Here is a 19,687-nt window from a genome sequence, read left to right on the forward strand (position 1 = left end):
GATCCATTTTTCTTGCATGGACCGGTACCATATTCCCTGGAAGTGTGAAACAGTGTTATATTGGCCACCCTATTTCATCGATCTGTTCATCAATTGGTGGGCATTTGGGCTGCTTTTCCTTTTTACTTGTGACGACTAAGCCTACAATGAACAGTCATGTACAGTTTTGATATGTTATGTGTAAGTATATTATCTTGGACATATACTAATGAGTTGGATTGATGAATTATGTGGTACTTCCATGTTTAATTCCTTCAGGAACTACTAAGATCTTCCTAGGTGACTAAACCATGTTAAATTCCTCTAACAGTATATGGGTTCTCCTATTTCTTCTTGTCTTCACAAACACTTCTCTTCATCTGTCTTGCTTGCTTATTTTTATTTATACTAGTGTGAAATGGCATCTCACTGAGGTTTTGGTTTTCATCTCTATTTAATGATATTGACAATCTTTTCTTGTGTTTATTGGACCCCTGTGTACCTTCTTCTCACCTAAGAAGCTCAGCTAGCTAAGCTAGAAATGGATTTGTAAAGAGGACCCTGAAAAGGCTACCAAATCTGGAATCTAAAAATTTGTGTTTGAAGTTCTTTAGAGTCACTCTGTAGTGTGACTCTTCTACAGTGTGATTCTGATTCCACACTGCTTCATCTGGAGTTGAAAACTAAGAATGCAATAGGGTAACACACTCATAAAAGTGTATTATAACTGGTTTAGCTGTCCAGATGCTAATTTTTATAGATCTATTTATTATTTATTTGGCAGCTATGTAGAGAAATCGAGAGGGAAGGGGGAAGTAGAGGAGGAGGAGGAGAAGGAGGAGGAGGAGGAGGAGGAGGAGAGAGAGAGAGAGAGAGAGAGAGAGAGAGAGAGAGAGATGCTTCCAGCATTGTTCCACCACTCCTAAGGTTTTTCTCCTGCATGTGAGGACTGGGGACTTAAACCGAGGTGCACCACCCCCCAGCCCCTGCTAACTTCACCTATATATTATTCATACCAGTATAAGAAAATACCTATCCCCTTGTCTCCTATTTCCACATGGAAGATCATGGCTAGTCTGTGTCTCAGTGTGTAATTACTCTTTGCACAGAAGAATGAGTTACTAGTCTAATAATTTCCATTCTTGTTTCTTAGTTTAGTAGTGGTAGAACTAATCAATTAAAAGATTCAAATCTCTTTCTCTCCATAAGGGTTATTGCTGGGGTTTGTTTCCTGCACAATGAATTCACTGCTTCAGGCAGGCATCTTTTTTCCCTTTCTTTTTCTTTCTTCCTTCCGTTCTTTCTTACTCTTTCTTTTGTACAATCTTAGAGCTTATTTTATTTTTAATGAGAGAAAGAGATACAGAGAAAAAGACACAGAGAGAAAGGTCAGGGCATTGCTCAGTTATGGCATATAGTAGTCCTGGGGATTGAACCTGGGACCTCAGAGCCTGGGCATGAAAATCTTTTGCATAAACATACTATCTCCTCAGCCCCCTTTCCTTTCTTTTGATCTGATAGTACAGAGAAATTGAGAGGGGAAGGGGAGACACGGAGAGAGAAATAGACACTGGCAGCACTGTTTCACTGCTCAGGAAACATCCCCCATGCAGGTGGAGTCTCGGGGCTTGAATCAGGGTCTTTGTGCACTATAATGCATGCGCACTACCAGGTGCATCACTGCCAGGCCCTAATATTAATGTCTGCTTCCACTTCATTCTGACTTTGTGGGGGCTAGGGACCTGAACCCGGGTCCTTGTGCACTATAGTGTGTGCACTTAATCAGGTGCGCCACCACCTGGTCCCCAAGCATGAAAGTTCTGTTGCATAACCATTATTCTGTCTCCCCAGCCCAAGTCTGTGGATATTTACAGATTGTCTGCCTGTTAGACACAGACACTGACATATTTTCTTGGGTGTGTTTGTGTGTGTGAGGGGGAGTCTATACTAAGAGCCAGATGGCATGAGGTATAGTCAGAGCTGTCTAAACCACAGAAGTTGTATGTGTGGTTCTGCATGGTTGGTTCCTGTGTCTCTCAGTTGAATCCAATACCCCATTAAATGATGTTGATTTCAGTCAAATAATAACAAATATTAAGATAGAGAGACCAAAGCATTTCATTTCCTAACTGTATGCTTGTATATTAAACTATGTATTTATATAATGCACAACTTGGGGTCTTCATGTTGGAAGGAGCAAGGAAGTCTATTTCAGATATATCCCAAGGGGCCCATGACTTTACTAATTTTGGACTGAGTCAAGCAGCTAACATGCAGGTGGGCTAAGAGTCTTGTCTGGGAAGATGGTTTCAGAGTTGAGGACAGGACTAGAAAGCTGGATCAGGGAAGAGAGTAATTCCCCAATATGGGAAACGTATATAAATACCATTAACTAAACTCTGTGGATCTGACCGAGGCCCCCTGTCTCTTCATAGTTAACACAGGAGCCTATGAAACTTCTGCATCTCTGTCAGTCTGAACTTGCATTCCCTGGTCGTAGTTAGGAACATCCTATCCTGCACGTATTTCAGGACCAGTCTTCCTCAAGTGGCAGAGTATGTTGACACAGCCTTCCTTTAGAGAGTGGGGCAATTTCTACCAATGCTGCTCTACATTGAGGACAATGACCTAGGAAGGTTTATGATATTGTTCCTAATGGAGGTGACTAGTGATAGTGAAGAGAGGGATCTGTTAGAGGCGTAAGCCCTTTATATGAGAATCCAAGGATTCCCTGACTATGGTGCCAGATGATGGACTAACCTAGTAGTGACCAAAAGGGCCATCATTAAAATATGTTGGTCTCTTGCCCTTAATCAGCTTTTGTAGTCTTTATGTTATCTGACATGGTTGGACTTAGAGTGATTGAGGGATGTGAAATAGGGAGTAGATGAGGAGGGTATCTACTGCCAAGTAGAAAATATTTGATTAAGTACCTTATGGTGTCATTTTTTGTTTTTTAGGTCTTTCTACTCACTTGCTGCGCTTATTGAGTCACTATAGACTACTGCACCCTTTAACTCTAAGGTATATATTTCTCCCAACCTATGGATATATGTGCTCATGTGCCTTATCCAATGGGCCCTGGTCTATATCTAGGTTCTGTAACTTTGTTAGGAAGTGTGCCACCCGACATGGAAATAAGGAGTCCTATGAGCTAGGAACGGTCTCACCAATGTATTGGAGCTTGAGGGTTGACATCACAGGCCTGGCGTCTTTGGACAGTCTGAAGTGAAACATGTTGAGGTGGCATTGGATGCAATGATTTGGTTGAGGTCAGCAGATGCAGTATCAAATGGTATGGATCAAAAGAAGCATGAAGGGAAAAAAGCCTCAGAGATTCAAGGACTAGGAGAAATATAAGTTTATAGAGAATGATGAGTTTAAGAATGCAATAGATATGGTTGTACCAAGTTATTTGGAACTTGATTTACTTCAAAAATCCCATGGTTAGGATTTACTATACTATACAAGACCTTACCATGATTTGTGTCATTTAATACTATTTACAAATAATCATATCTCATATACTGGCAAGAAAGGTTACTTCTGGTCTCCTTGGTCTATGCTTATAGGTGATTTAATATTTAAAAAAAGTTATTATTAGAAATGCATTAACAATTTAAGCCCAATGTTAAAATTTAGTCAGTTTACTCATTTGAAACCTTAAGAGCTTAGATTGAAGGAATATATACTCAGAACTGAAGTCTATGCATTAAAAAGCTCAAGACATTCAATGTATTTTCCCCCTCTCATACTGATTAAGTAATGATTCTTAAGAGTATAGGTTAATAGGAGTGTATATATTTGTTAAAATTTTTATTTGTTTATTCCCTTTTACTGCCCTTGTTGTTTTATTGTTGTAATTATTATTGTTGTTCTTGATGCTGTCATTGTTGGATAGGACAGAGAGAAAGGGAGAAGACAGAGAGGGGGAGAGAAAGATAGAGACACCTGCAGACCTGCCTCAGCACTTGTGAGGCGACCACCCTGCAGGTGGGGAGCCAGGGGCTCAAACCAAGATCCTTACGCCGGTCCTTGAGCTTTGCACCATGTGCGCTTAACCCACTGCGCTACCACCCGACTCCCCAATAGGACTGAATATTAACACTATTCTCCCCACCAAAAGTCTGTGTCTCTACCCCCCAGGCCCCTACAGTGGAGCTGAAAAATCTATTTGTTCCCACCTTACTCCCTGGAGTTTTTTACTTTGGTGCAATACTCTGAACCCAGTGAAATTTTGCTTTATGTTTCCCTTTCTGTTCTTTCTCAACTTCTGTTTATGAGTGGGATCATTCCATACTCATCTTTCTCTTTCTGACTTATCTCACTTAATATAATTCCTTCTAGCTCCATCCAAGATGGGTCAAAGAAGGTGGATTTGAATGCCAAGTAGCACAGCAGGTTAAGTGCACATGGTGCAAAGTGCAAGGACCAGTGTAGGGATACCGGTTCAAGACCCCAGCTCCCCACCTACAGGGGGCTACCTTCACAAGCAGTGAAGTAGGTGTACAGATGTCTATCTTTCTCTCCCCATCTATGTCTTCCCCTCCTCTCTCAATTTTTCTCTGTCCTACCCAGCAGCAATGAAAGCAAATAATAACAGCAACAACAAGGGTAACAAGGGCAACAAAATAGGGAAAAAGCCTCCAAGAGTTGGATTCGTAGTGCAGACACCAAACCCCAGTGATAACCCTGGAGGCTTCACTGTTCTTAATATCTTGTGTAATATTCCATTGTGTATATATACCACAAGTTTCTCAGCCTGTTGTTAGACACCTGTGTTGTTTCCAGATTTTGGCTATTACAAATCATGCTGCTATCAACATAGATGTACACAAATCTTTTTGGATGGGTGTATTTGACTCCATAGTGTCAGGCTAGTGATGCGTGCGCGTGAGAGATGACTCAGGAACCAAGCTTGTGGCGGCGAGACCATTCAAATCTTTATTCATCTAACCACCCCAGAGTTGGATGGTAGCACACCTGGTTAAGCCATGTGGCACAGACTACAATGGCCGGTGTCAGCCTCCCAGGCTGTCCCCACACTTCTCCAGGCCGGACAACAGAAGAGACAAGTTGGAAACGGAAGTGGCTTGACAATACCATACATAGTTCGGAAAGGGGCAGAGAAAGGTGAAAGGGGCTGGGAATGGTAAGGGGCTTCCTTAGCAGCTGTTGCTAGGGGTTAAACTGGTAGGATTAATAATACCCTGCAGGGAATTAGGAAGGAGACCGTCAGTCATTTGTAAGACAAAGCAGAAGATTGATATGTAGATAATAAAAAGGACAGGCCATAGTATCAAGGAATGTAGGGTGCAGCAGGGGGAGCTGGCTTAATGTTTTAAGGAATGCTGGACTCCTGAAGGCAGAAAAATGCGGGGTGTTTTGTGAGGCAGGGAGTCTGATATGACATGGTAATCCTTTGGGGTTCCTGTGTTCCCCCTTGCTCAGCCTCTTGGTAGAGAGAGACTGACAGGATGGACACACCCCTCAGGTCAAGCCCTGCCAGGCTCTACCACATCCTGACAATTTCCCTGTACATAGGATATATCCCTAGGAGAGGAATTACTGGGTCATATGGAAAGTCCATTTCTAGCCTTCTGAGAGTTCTCCAGATTGCTTTCCATAGGGGTTGGACCAATTTATATTCCCACCAGCAGTGCAGGAGGGTTCCTTTGTCCCCACAACCTCTCCAGCATTTGCTGTTGCTTGTTGTTAGTCTTATATATGCCATTATCACAGGGGTGAAGTAGTATCTCATTGTCTTTATTTTCATTTCTCTGATAATCAGTGACTTGGAGCAGTTTTTCATATGTCTGTTGGCTTTTTGTTTCTCTTCTGTAGTGATATTCTGTCCATATCCTCTCCCCACTTTTGAGTTGGGTCATTTGCTTTTCTATTGCTAATATCTGAAATTTCACAAGCATCATGAACAGAACCCTGTTCTCATGCCTTCAGACCTTAACCTTCTCTCTTGACTCATTTACTATTAAATCCAGGTACAATTTGGCTGAGGGGGATTCAAAGGAAATAGCTCCACAAACAGCAAAATGGCTTCCTTTTGTAATAAAATATATACATAAGAAAAAGACAGGGATAGAAGATCAGCTTTTGTTACCTTTGGAAATCTAATGGCACACTTTGTAAATGATGTAATAACACCAAACACATACTTTCTGTCTCTCTGTTGCCATTGTCTCCTCTGGAAATTTGTCCAGTAAGGGATTCTTTGATAGAACAAGTCCAGTCTCAAGCAGATGACTTCAAACTGTTCTTATGTTCTTGAAACTGGCAATTATTTAGTCCCTGTGTGCCAGAGGCTTGGATGAGAATGATTTTTCACAGCTATCAAGTGCGATGTGAATGAACACAGACCTGCATTTAGAGGAGGCAGACAGTAAGTGTGGAAATCTCTGTTGCTCATGTTTTTAAATTTTTCACATAAAGCAGTACTTTTTTTCTACAAGTGGTTAATAAATGTTGACATCACCTCCCCAACAAATATCTGGTTTTGACAACATATTTGATAGTGTTCTCAGTTTGTAACATTCAGTGCCAAGCTTAAAGGATTGTGTTCATATTTCAAGGAAATTATTAGATTAAAAGCTTCAACAAGGATCTCTAGAGGTTTAATAGGAAGGCATTGTATTCAAATGATAAGACTAAGTCATTTTACCTTATAGAAAATAAATGAAAGTATAGGAATCTTGCCTGATAGCACACACCTTGCATTCTGAAAACTTGTCTAGCTACTTATCTAAAATCAAATTTTGTGAATTTCATTTCGTAGTTATTTTTTTTTAATCAAGAGCAGAATTTTGAGTTCCAGTTCTGCCACTCAGAAGCTACCTGAATGTTCTGAGCCTTGGTTCCTTCAACTGTAAAACTGGGTTTACACCTCTTAGCTGAGGGATTGATGAGTGCAGTCGAGGGAATATATGGAAACATAGTAGACAGTGGGTGCTGGTTACTCCTACCAGACCTTTCCTCCCATTTCATGGGACACTCATGCTCAATAGACACAGCTCACATGGGGGTAATTAGAAGCCAAGGGACTTGGTGGAGAAAAGAGTGAGTGCTTTTACTTTGCATCTGCATTTTCTATACAGTTCAAGTCTATCCAGGTAAACCAGTTGACCTCAAACAGAAGCAATCCATTTTCCAGCAATAAAAAGGGGGTTTTGCTAAAATTCAGGAGAAAAGGGGATGAATCAAGGAAGTATACTTTGAATCAAAGTAAAAAAACCTGCTATGGAGCCCTGGGGGGTCCCCTTTCCCACTTGCACTGGAGAAGGAAACAGCATCAATTTCCAGAAGTAGAAGCCTTATTGGGCCCAGCAGTTCACTGATTACATAAGCACAAGCAGTTGCTAACCTCCTAAACTTAGAACATCTGCATATTAATGCTAACAATTTAATTACATAGGAAAATCTCCAGTTCCTAAGGAATTTGAAGTTACTCTGGAATATCTGTAGTACCCCAAGAAGAGACAGAGCTTTTTTGGACTATGTCATACAGTTCTTTAATCTGATAGTCTTATTCTGCAAATTCTGAAAACTTGCCAATCCAAAATCTAATTTCACTCCTCTGAGAGACAGTATTTCTGTGAACAAATAATACATGCTGCTTTGAGTGACTCAGGTCCCAGCCAGACCCCTATTGTATTGAAGGGAGCCTCGATACTGTGTCTCTTTCACTTTGTTTTTTGGGGAAAAATTACTATTGGACCCCCTACCTTCTTTTTGCTGTTGTTGATATCAGGGTATTTCTGGGCCTTAATGCCTGCACAATTCCACCACTCCTGGAAGATCCTCCCCTCCCTCCCGCCTCCTTCTTTTTCAGGTAGAAGATGAGAAAGGTAGAGAGAGAGGAGAGAAACCAGAGCATTGCTCCACCACTCCTGAAGCTTCCCTTTGCATGGTGCTCCTATGTAGTTGGCAGGGGCTCAAAGCCAAGTCCTTGCACATGGTAAAGTGCTCTCTTAGATGAACTATACCCTGTCCTCCAAAACCCCCAATATATGACTTTGTTGCATTCTGCTTTAGGTAGAACCTTGTACTGTGCCATTAAAAGGGTTGTAATTAGTTTTCTTTTTGGCTCTTGCTTCTTCACATGTACCTGTGTGACTGTTTTGAGGAAGAGATAATCTATGAGCTTGACTTTTGCATCTGTAAAATGGGCTGCTTATCTCAAAGCATCATGAGGATCAAACAAGAGCATCCACAGAGCTTCTAGACACTGACACTGTAAGTACTCAAGCAGGTGGGCTGTCATTATCCTAAAGTATTTCAGACATGACTGTTAGTCAGAAATCCCAATTAATGCCTGCTCTTTCCCAGTGGCTTAAGTCCAAACAAAAGCAAGATGACCATTTGGTGACTCACACATGCCAATTCTGAAGGCTGGAGAAGTGTTTTTATAATAGAGTGAAGATGGAAGGCTGGGTTGTGACTCACCCGTTTGAATGCACATGTTACCATGCACAGTTCAAGGTCCCTGCCCCCACCTGCAGGGGTGGGGGAAGATTCACAAGTGGTTGAAACAATGGTGCAAGTGTCTTTCTGTCTCTCACCCTTTCTATCTTCCTCACCCCTCTCAATAGCTTTCCGTCCTATCAAATAAAAAGGAAGAAAGATAGGTAGAAAGAAAGAGAGATAGGAAGGAATAAAGTTGGGGGGGGTGGGTTGAAGGGAGAAGGAGTAATTTTCTAGCTCCTGTATGCCTTCTTTTGATTAGACCAACTCAACCACATGCACTTACCGCTTGCTTCTCTGAGGTCAAGTTCAGCATGTCAGCCATGGGTGGGGCAGACTGGGAACTGCCTGCGAGCATGCAGAACCAGCCAAGTGTACTCACCCTCCCAGGAACAGAGAGAGCAAGCATAAGAGGGCTTTGTTCAGCAGACAGGAAAATCATAGCCTGAAAATGCTGGCAGTGACACTTCAAAAGTCCCTGTGCCTTAGCAATAGGCACAAACTTGAAAAGGAGGGTAAAAAAATTTTTTTTCACTCTTTTTTTTTCTTTTCCTCCCTGAAACTTTGCTCTGTGAGAACGTGATCTTGTGGGGTGACTCCAGTTCATGTTCCCTGAACTGGGATAACTCAACAAGGGGAACAGAATCCCCCGCCCACGGTAGGTGCGCTGAGCTGTGACTCTGACAAGTGCCATTTGATTGAGAATTGTGCTTTCTGCAGACAGGCATCCAAATCCAAGTTCACCCAGCAAAAGTCAACAGAAGTGCCCCCCTCTAGCGCTGCAAGGGACCAACCCCCAGGCTCTGAGTCTCTCTGGCGCCTAAGGTTCTAAGAGGGCTGTGATCAGGCCCCCATGACACTGGGGGAAGCTTCAGTGCTTAGTCTCTCTGTTTTTTTTTTGTCTCTTTCTGAAAAAGTGGGTCAGAGTGGTGAAGCCCTGCAAACAACAAAAACAAGTACATGAATGAGTGAATGAATGAATGAATGAATGAAAGTTTTTTTAGTCAGCACACAAGCTGTGCTGAGCAGCCAACAAAGCCCTTTGGTTAGGGAAGGTCAGCTCACCCGTGGCCAGAAGTGGGTTGAGCCTTATCAGATGCCCAGGTGTCCTGGCTGGGCTCCAGGTGGGGCTGTGGCTCAGGACCTTATGGTAGTAGCTCTCCTGAAGGGTCCTCTAGGGGGCGCCACAGGGTCGGTGCAATGTCTTCCTGCAGGGACGTCCCAAGTTTAGCCCGAAGGAAAGTTGGCAACCTGAGACATTTCTTTTTCTTCTTCTTTCTCTCTCTTTTTTTAAATATTTTATTTATTGATTGATGAGGAGGGGAGAGAGATACAGATAGACAGATAGAGAGAGAGAGAGAGAGAAAGAGAGAGAGAGAGAAAGAGAGAGAGAGAGAGAGAACCAGACATCACTCTGGTACATGTGCTGCTGAGGATTGAACTTGGGACGTTATGGTTTATCCACTGCCTGACCTCCCAGTCCACTCCCTCCTCTTTTTTATATACTTGAACCTGGCTCCTTGTGTGTGGTGATGTGTACACCCTACTGAGTGTGTCATGGGTCTCTGCTTCTTGCTGTCAGACAAGTCCCATCCTTGTCCCTGTGTGAATTACTTCACTGTTTTCAGGTGCAGAGATTGGTGAGTTGGAGGCTTCAATTTCTCAGCCCCCCAAATTGGAGAGAGGTCAAGGTCCTTTTAAATGTTATTATTATTACTGTTATTAATATTTTAGATAGAGACAAAGAGGCAGAGCAAGGGAAAGAGACCAGGAAGATACATTAGAGATCATATAAACATACATACTGTCTTCCCAATTACCAAAAATATTTCAGCAAGCATGAATAATGTGACCTTTAAGTTCTCCTCATGCAGCCAGATAAGATCATTTCAGCAAAGCAAGCAGGCTCACGGAAATCCACACAGATAATCAAAGGACTTTGAAAATAGACACAGCTGAAACTGGAGAGACACATAGAGAACTTCATTTGTGAAGTATAGCTGCAGTTATCTCTCTCTTTCCCTCCCTATCTCCCCTTCCTCTCTCAATCTCTTTCTGCCTTATCAGATAATAGAAAGGGATAAAAAACTGAAGTGGGGGGCAGCCACCTGGAGTGGCAGACTCATCATGCAGGCATAGACTCCCAGTTATAACTTTGGTGGTGATTAAAAAAAAAAATCAAAATCAAAACTACTGTTGATACTGTTTTCCCAACACTTTCTCTTATGCATATTTTTGTACACTGATCTTAATCTTTTAGTTTACTTAATATAGCATTTTCTCACTCATTAATTATTTTCCCCAGGGTAATGTTTATTTTTATCTATTTATGTATTTACTGACTTATTTATTTTTTGTCATAAGGGTTGTCACTGGGGCTCAATGCCTCCATGGTTCCACCATCCCTGGAGCCACTTTTCTTTTTCTTTCTTTTTGATAGTGAGAGACACAAGAATGAGAGAGATACTTACTGAGCTGTCCACCTCTCCTATAACTTCCTCCACACAGATGGGGACTGGAGGCTTGAACTCACATCCTCACACATGGTGACATGTACACTCTGCTAGATGAGCCACTACCTGGCTCCAAAAAATACATAGTTTTATAAGGCTTTCTGGGTTAAGTGGGCCACATTCTAATCAAAGGCTAAAATCCAAAACATGTTTAAACCCCTTTCCTGATTTTTTTTTTTTCTAATTAGCAACCTCAAGTGTAATCACGTGTACCTACATGAGGGCATTCCAACTTTAAATCTTTCAGGATGGAATTTACCTATTCAGAAACTCATTAGAATGGTGTCTGGGTTGTGGAAAGAGACACAGTTGTCTTCTTTGGAAGCTTTTCTTTTCACTGAATCAGAGATCACAGGCTCTGAACTCTGGGCTGGTGAATTCCATGCCTCCTCTCCAGCTTCTGAAACTCATGGAAGAAATTATTAGCTGCCTTTGTGTGACTAAAATAATCAAGGTAAGTGTGCTATCAAATGAATTTTATGACATTTTACAAAGTTTCCAGGCTCGGTTGTGGAGAATGAAGCTTTGCCCTTTCCCTCTGCTCTCTCTAGAGATGCTCTTGATTTCCTACCGACTTGAAAATGCACATGACTCACCCAGCCTCATTATCTGAACCTGTTTTATGGTCGACTTAGAACAATAAGTCAGTTATATTGTCTACACAGATAAGGCTGAGGAACATTAAGTTCTAGGAGCACTGACTAGTGAAGTAAGATAGAAAACTCAGCTGGGACTTTAGAGGGGACAAGGGTCATAATTTCAATCAGAAATCAAATACCTTTTGTGATGTAACTTATTGTGATTTTTTAATTTTTTAAAAAAATTATTTATTTATTTTATTTATTTATGTCATGGCGTACCTGGTTAAGTGCGCACATTACAATGCACAAGGACCCGGGTTCAAGCCCCTGGTCCCCACCTGCAGGGGGAAAGCTTCACAAGTGGTGAAGTAGGGCTGCAGGTATCTGTCTCTCCCTTTCTATCTTCCCTTCCCTTCTCAATTTCTCTCTGTCTCTAACTAATAAATAAATAAAAAAATTTTTTAAATTATTTATTTATTTTTGTCTCCAGGGTTATTGCTAGGGCTCAGTGCCTACACTACGAATCCACTGCTCCTGGAGGCTATTTTTTTCCCTTTTGTTGCCCTTGTTGTTTATCATTGTTGTTATGGGATGCATTGGATCGACCTTCTCGTGGTGCATCCCGTGAGTACCCATTCATTGGGGAAACTGACGATCCTTCCTAGCCGACTGAATCCACATGGATCCCAGTCACTTTCAAAGCCAGCAACAAGCAGCTCCTGACAGCTTTCAACCTGACGCTGTTGACTGGCTACGGAAGAAGGGCAAACGCTAGAAGAAGAAGAATTGTTGTTATTATAATTGTTGTTGCTGTAGTGGTTGTTGGATTGTACAGAGAAAAATCGAGAGAGGAGGGGGAGACAGGGGAGAGAAAGATAGACACCTGCAGACCTGCTTCACCACTTGGGAAGCGATGCCCCAGCAAGTGGGGAGCTGGGGGCTCGAACCCGGATCCTTATATTGGTCTGTGTGCTTTACACCACATACACTTAACCCACTGTGTTACCACCTGCCCTCTGTTGTTATTATTTTTTTATTTTCTATGCAGCCCAAGGGCCTCATGTATGCGTGATACAACTGCCACCAGGGCAAATCTATCGTTCTAAGATTAGAGGGGGACAGACACTGGCACACTGCTCCATCACTCAGGGAGCTTCCTCTGGTGCCAGGGTAGTGGGTTCAAACGAAGACCCTAACACATAATCAGGTGTGCGCTCTACCAGGTGAGTTATCTCTCAGCCCAACATAGCTTATTTGAAGGCACACATCTAAAGTCATAGACAGTGATATCAGACTCATGCAGAAAGAGTTTCTAGTTCACAGCCAATGAAAGTATCAGAAAGCATTCTGGGTAAGTTGCAAAAGAATCCTGAAAACTGCTGTTTTGTGTCTCCCCAAAGCAGGCCTGACTCTGACGGAAATACATCTGGGAAGTGCACTTTGCTAGTGTTTGTTCTCCTCAGCCTGTTTATTTATTTTTTTTTGGGGGGGTGAGGGGTGTCATTCATTATCAGTTACCTTGATCTTCAAGTTCCCTTTCACCTGTGAGAGTTGGAGTCTGATGTATTGAATCCCCATGTGACTGATGATGATGACTTCTGTACAAAAAACTAACTTCCTAGTCTCATCAGAGATCTGCTGGGTGTGTGTCTCTCTGTGTGTGTGTGTGTGTGGGGGGGGTTCTCCTAGCTTTCTCCCATCCCTGTAGGGAGCCAGTGTAAAATGAAGATACTCGTTCAAAGGCAATGGACTCCACCACTATGAATGGGACGCTGAAAATAAAGATTGTTTAAAATGCTCAATTGCTCCTCTCAGTGCTCAGGAAGCTTGAGAGAGTCTCTCTTCTAGAGTCCTTTCCTTGGATCTACTTTGGATAATCCATCTAAACAGTTTGGTGATATTTAGACATCATCCCAACAGCTAGATGCAGGAAGTGACTGGATGGCTGTCTTAAGACCTATGGAAATAACTAGAGTTGGCACTCAGTAGATACACACTAAATCCTTGAATAAACTAGTTAAAGTCTTGCAGACCCAGGAATGAAATCAGGGATAATAGGGACAAAAATTATCCAGACAGAATGTACTCAGCATCTTGTAGAGATGTTCACATCCTCATGTTTACTTCAGAATCATTCGCAATAGGCATATCTTGGTTCTTCTAGGCATGTAATGTAATATTCAGAAGTGGAATTACAATATTACTGTATTACAGAATTGAAATTTTTAAAGAGAGGGTAGAATTGCACTTTTTTTTTTCCACAAAAAAAGGTAACTGTGAAGTAATCGATATGTTAACTAGAAAAGAATAAGTTTATCTTAATAAGTAATCATTTTGTGCTCTTGAAATCATTTTGTTAGTGATAACTATATAGCAATAAAGCTAAAAAAGTTTTCATAAATGCAAAAATAATCATAAAATCAATATTATAAAATGAAGGAGTGCTCTTTTTTTTTTTTCCTCTAGGGTTAGTTGTTGGGGCTTGGTGCCTGCACTATGAAACCATTTCTCCTGGAGGCCACCTTTTTTCTATTGTTGTTGCTGTTGGATAGCACAGAGAGAAATAGAGAGAGGAGGGGGAGTTAGAGAGGGGAAGAGAAAGATAGACATCTGCAGACCTACTTCACTGCTTGTGAAGCAACCCCCGTGTAGGCGGGAAGCTGGGGATTGAACCGGAATTCTTGAGCTGGTCCCTGTGCTCCGTACTATGTGTGCTTAACCTGGTGCGATATTTCCAGGGCTCCAATGAAGGACTTTTTTTTTTTATTTCTTTATTGGGGAATTAATGTTTCACATTCAATAATAAATACAACAGTTTGTACATGCATAACATTCCCCAGTTTCCCATATAACAATGCAACCCCCACTAGGTCCTCTGTCATCCTCAATGAAGGACTATTCTATTCTCACAGCCTGAATGAAGGCTTTCCAGATTTTACTGCATTAGTTAAAGTAACTCTTTTAACCTGCAGCAAGAGTTTAGGTACTATCACTTATATGGTAAAGGTTAGGGTCAGAGAGATTAAAACTTCTTCCCAACATTGTTTACCCATGGAAAAGAACTCACATTTAAGCCAGCCTTTGCCATACTCTTATACTCTCTCCACTACATCACAGCATTAAAAATAATTAAATAGGCACAACTAAATCAATAAAACACACTAATCAACATTAGCACGCAGATGGATGATTTGGGCTATGTTACTTCCTTAGCATTGTAATTTACTGAATCCACACCAGGGAAAAGAACAATAGCAAGCCACTGTATTTGGTCTTAGGTTCAGGTATTTTATTTTATTTTATTTTATTTTATTTTATTTTATTTTATTTATTTATTCCCTTTTGTTGCCCTTGTTTTATTGTTGTAGTTATTATTGTTGTTGTCGTCGTTGTTGGATAGGACAGAGAGAAATGGAGAGAGGAGGGGAAGACAGAGAAGGGGAGAGAAAGATAGACACCTGCAGACCTGCTTCACCGCCTGTGAAGCGACTCCCCTGCAGGTGGGGAGCCGGGGTTCGAACCGGGATCCTTATCCCGGTCCTTGTGCTTTGCGCCACCTGTAGGTTCAGGTATTTTTAACAATGCAGTACTTCTCAGTGTGTTCTCTGAATGATTTGGGGAGCTTGTTGTAAGTTTAGCTTCGGGGCCTCACTGCAGATGTCCTAAAGTGATCTGCAAGTATTATTGTTGAATCTGCATTAGATTCTTAAGCACAGTAAAGTGCAACAGCCCCCATTCTAACTCCATCTGCAGCCCTGCTAATTCTTTTAGTAAGTTTCACTGATCTTTTAGATAAAACTCTCACTTATTGACAAATAGTCAAATGGATCAAGCAGAACAGAAGCATTGATTCAGAGCATTATTCACGTAGGTCTCCATGCCAATCAGAAGGGTGTCCCCAAGGCTGATTTAGCATCAGGGCAAGAATCTGTCTTCCTGTGAAGGCAAAGCCACTTGGTAGGCACTTCAAGTGATGACCTTACAGGCTAGCAAGATAGTTCATCTGGAGAGGTTTGCTTTCTCATGCACATGACCTTGGCTTGAACTGTCCCCCCTGCCTCCCCATCTCACTAGAGGAAGTTTTGGCGCTGTGGTGTCTTTCCTTCTTGCCCTGTTTCTGTCTCTCACTACCTGAAAAACTCAGCCCAGAGCAGTGAAGTCCTGGCAACAATAACAACAAAGAAGGAAAGCCTTTCACTAGCCCCAAGAGTAATTTTAATGAGCAGGGCTCTGGTCTTTCTCTCTGTGTCTCTCTCTCCTTAAGATAAAATAAATAGGGAGTTTGGCAGTAGCACAGTAGGTTAAGCACATGTGGCGCAAAGCACAAGGACCGGAGTAAGGATCCCAGTTGTTCGAGCTCCTGGCTCCCCACCTGCAGGGGAATCACTTCACAAGCAGTGAAACAGGTCTGTAGATGTCTATCTTTCTCTCACCCTCTCTGTTTTTCCCTCCTCTCTCCATTGTTCTCTGTCCTATCTAACAATGACGACATCAATAAACTACAGCAATAATAACTACAACAACAATAAAAAAACAACAAGGGCAGCAAAAGGGAAAATAAGTACATAAAAATACAATAAAAAAGATAAAATAAATAAAATATTTTTTAAAAATCCAAAAAAAAGAGTAAATTTAATTAATTAATTAATTAATTAATTTTTGTACCAGAGCACTGCTCAACTCTGGTTTATGGTAGTGCATAAGATTGAAACTAGGACCTTAGGTGCCTCAGGCAGGAAAGGCTCTTTGCATAACCTTTGTGCTGTCTCCCCAGTTTAAGGACTTTTTTTTTTTTTTTTTAAAAAGGAGACATTAAAACAAACTGGACAAAGGAACCCTCTACCCAAACATATTTCCCCAAGCACAAACCACTTTACTATTTTCTATAAAGACTTTACACTCGAGGATGATCAGTTAATCTAAGTTTGATATTTGTTAATATTGTATTCATGTTGAGGTATTTCCTCACCCCACTAAGAAGCACTAAAGACTATGAACAAGTCATGAGAAGGAGAAGAGAATTAGCAAAGGACAGACTAGCAGAAATACTTTTATATTTTTATCTGTATCTGAGCCTGAATGGCCAAGTGCATATTGGGATCAGATGTGGACACAAGTCTCCATCTGTCCTGACCTCAGTCCTGACCTTGGATTCCTCCTCCATTGTCATTATGCCCCAAGATTGGAAATTAACACCGGAACTACACATTATTCTTTGTGCTTTGTGGTGTGTAATGTCTCCCCAACAATAAATTAATAATACATTCCATGAAGGTCAAGCCAACTGTAGCAATTCTCAGCTAATTATCTGAATTAAAGAATGTCAGATTAATTAAAAATAAATATTGACTCTGACAGAAGTCAACTGATCACCACAGTCTCGGTTCTTTTTCCCCTCCTTCTCTGAGCCAATGTCTAGGTAAGCACCACCTGCGTAGAATGGTGTCTCTAGAAGTTGAATTACTGTTGGTCTATTAAGTGTTTTTTTTTAAAGGGAAAATAAAAATAAAAAATAAAAAGACTTTCATGCCTAAGAGGTCCCAGAGTCAACCTCCAGCACCACCATAAACCAGACCTGAGCAGTACTGGTTGAAGTCATTTATTTATTTATTTATTTATTTATTTATTTATTTTAAAAAGGAGAGATTTACAAAACCATAGATAGGAGGGGTACAACTCCACACAATTCCCACCACCAGATCTCTATATCTATCCCCTCTCCTGATAGCTTTCCCATTCTCTACCCAAGGTCATTGTGGGTTGCAGAAGGTGGAAGGTCTGGCTTTTGTAATTGCTTCCCCGCTGAACATGGACGTTGACTGGTCAATCCATACTCCCAGCCTGCCTCTCTCTTTCCCTAGTAGGGTGGGGCTCTGGGGAAGTGGAGCTCCAGGACACATTGGTGGGATCATCTCTCAAGGGACGTCTGGTCAGCATCATGCTAGCATCTGGAACCTGGTGGCTGAAAAGAGAGTTAACATATACAAAGCCAAACAAATTGTTGAACAATTATAGACTGCTGGTCTAGCTTCGTGGGTGGGAGACAGACGACCAGGGACTCATGGCTGGGCTGGGAAGCAGTATCTTGTTTATTAATCAGATACATCGCCTTTTATGCATCTCTTCACCACAAGTGACAAGGGAAAGGAAATGACTAGGAGAGGGGGCGGAGCAAAAAAGGAGCGCGAACAGAACATAGAAAGCTTCCATCTAACCAGTGGGGATTAAACCAATACCCTGCAGGCAGGGGGGGGACCCAGGTAAAACAGTGATTATGTAAATAGCCCACATTGTAAGTAATTCAAGCAAACCTAATGTGATGATCAAAACAGAAGGTCTTATAAGCAGAATTTAGAAGCATACCAGCAATAGACCTAAAGGCTGGAATAGTGCAGATGAAGTGTTGGGGGGGGGTACTCACTGCAGACAATTGTGTACTTTTGCTTTCAGGTATATATTTTGCCCTAGTTTATGGATACGTGTGAACATATGCTCTATCTCAGGGGACCTGGACTATATCTAGGTTTTGGGACTTTGTTAGGAATTGAACCACCTGAGATGGAATTAGAGAATACTATGAAAGGAAAGGTCTCACCCGAGTAATGAAGCTGAAGGGTTGTCATTCCACACCTGAAGTCTCTGGACACAGTCTGAAGTGAAGCATGCTGAGATGGTACTGGTTGCATTGATTAGGTTGTGATAGGTGGATGCAATATTATTTGATATGAAATGAGAGAAGCATGCAGGAAAGTGGGCCCCACCCTAAGGTTCCAGGACTGGGGGAAATATAGGCTCTATAGTGGAAATGTGAGGTTCCTGCTGTCTTAGTGTTCAAGAAGACAATGGATAGTTATTGTTATCATCACATTATTTGGCAATTGGGTTAACTTTGAAAAGTCCCTTTGTTAGGATTTGCTGTATAATACCCAATATCTTGTATATAGCTGTATCACCAGTTGCTTCTGTTCTACCTTGTCTATGGTTTTGAGAGAGTCAACATATCAAAGACTCAGCCTATGTATTAAAAAAACTCAGTCTGTGTTTTGAAAAGTTTGATACATATAATCAATTTTTCCCCTCTCATATTAATTAGTGATTTTTATGATTACAATTTAATAGGAGTGTACATAAACACCATTCCCACCAACAAAAGACTGTCCCATCCCACTCACCAACCCCACCGCCCCAGGAAGCCAATTGTCCACCCTCCCCCTCACCACAGGGTTTTTACTTTGGTGCCCTACTCTAGATTTAGTCAGATCCTGCTTTTAGTTTCCCTTTCTGTTCTTCTTTCTCGGCTTCTGTTGATGAGTGGGATCATCCCATACTCATCTTTATGTTTCTGACTTAGCTCACTTAACATAATTCCTTCTAGCTCCATTCAAGATGGGTCAGAGAAGATGGGTTCATTGTTCTTAATAGCTGCATAGTATTCCATTGTGTATATGTACCACAGCTTTCTCAGCCACTAATCTGTTGTTGGGCACCTGGATTGCTTCCAGGTTTTAGCTATTATGAATTGTGCTTCTATGAACATAGGTGTACACATCTCTTATTTGTTGGGTGTTATGGAGTCCTTGGGGTATATCCCCAGGAGAGGAATTACTGGGTCATATGGAAGGTCCATGTCTAGCCTTGTGAGAGTTCTCCAGACTGCTCTCCAGAGAGGCTGGACCAATTTACATTCCCACCAGCAGTGCAGAATGGTTCCTCTGTCCCCACAGTCTCTCCAGCATTTGTTGCTGCTGTCCTTTTTAATGTATGCCATTCTCACAGGAGTGAGGTAGTATCTCAATGTTGTCTTTATTTGCATTTCTCTGACAATCAGTGACTTGTACATGTTTTCATATGTTTGTTAGCCTTTTGGATTTCCTCTGAAGTGAATGTTTTGTTCATATCCTCTGCTCATTTTTGGGTGGGGTCGTTTGCTTTTTTGGTGCTAAGTTTGCTGAGTTCTTTGTAAATTTTGGTTATTAGTTTCTTGTCTGATGTGAAGATCTTCTTTCATTCAGTGAGGGGTCTCTTTGTTTGTGTGATAGTTTCTTTGACAAAATCCAACACCCATTCATGCTCAAAACTCTACAAAAAGTGGGAATAGACAGAAAATTCCTCAAGAGAGTGGAATCCATATATATAGCA

General features: G+C 41.5%; 1 long non-coding RNA gene across 2 annotated transcripts in view; it reads left to right on the forward strand.

Moving 5' to 3' along the window:
* The first annotated feature begins 2,937 nt into the window (after positions 1-2,937).
* The window catches only part of LOC132537528 (uncharacterized), a 49,644-nt gene continuing 32,894 nt past the window's right edge, over positions 2,938-19,687 (forward strand). Inside the window, exons 1-2 of one of the 2 annotated variants that reach the window (XR_009548995.1) lie at positions 2,938-3,003; positions 8,121-8,226. This is a non-coding gene — a long non-coding RNA (uncharacterized LOC132537528). Of the gene's footprint in view, positions 3,004-8,116; positions 8,227-19,687 lie in introns of both variants that reach the window. The other variant, XR_009548996.1, reaches the window with a different exon arrangement.

The sequence above is a fragment of the Erinaceus europaeus genome, chromosome 3 (genome assembly GCF_950295315.1).
Source record: "Erinaceus europaeus chromosome 3, mEriEur2.1, whole genome shotgun sequence".
NCBI classification, from domain to species: Eukaryota; Metazoa; Chordata; class Mammalia; order Eulipotyphla; family Erinaceidae; genus Erinaceus; species Erinaceus europaeus.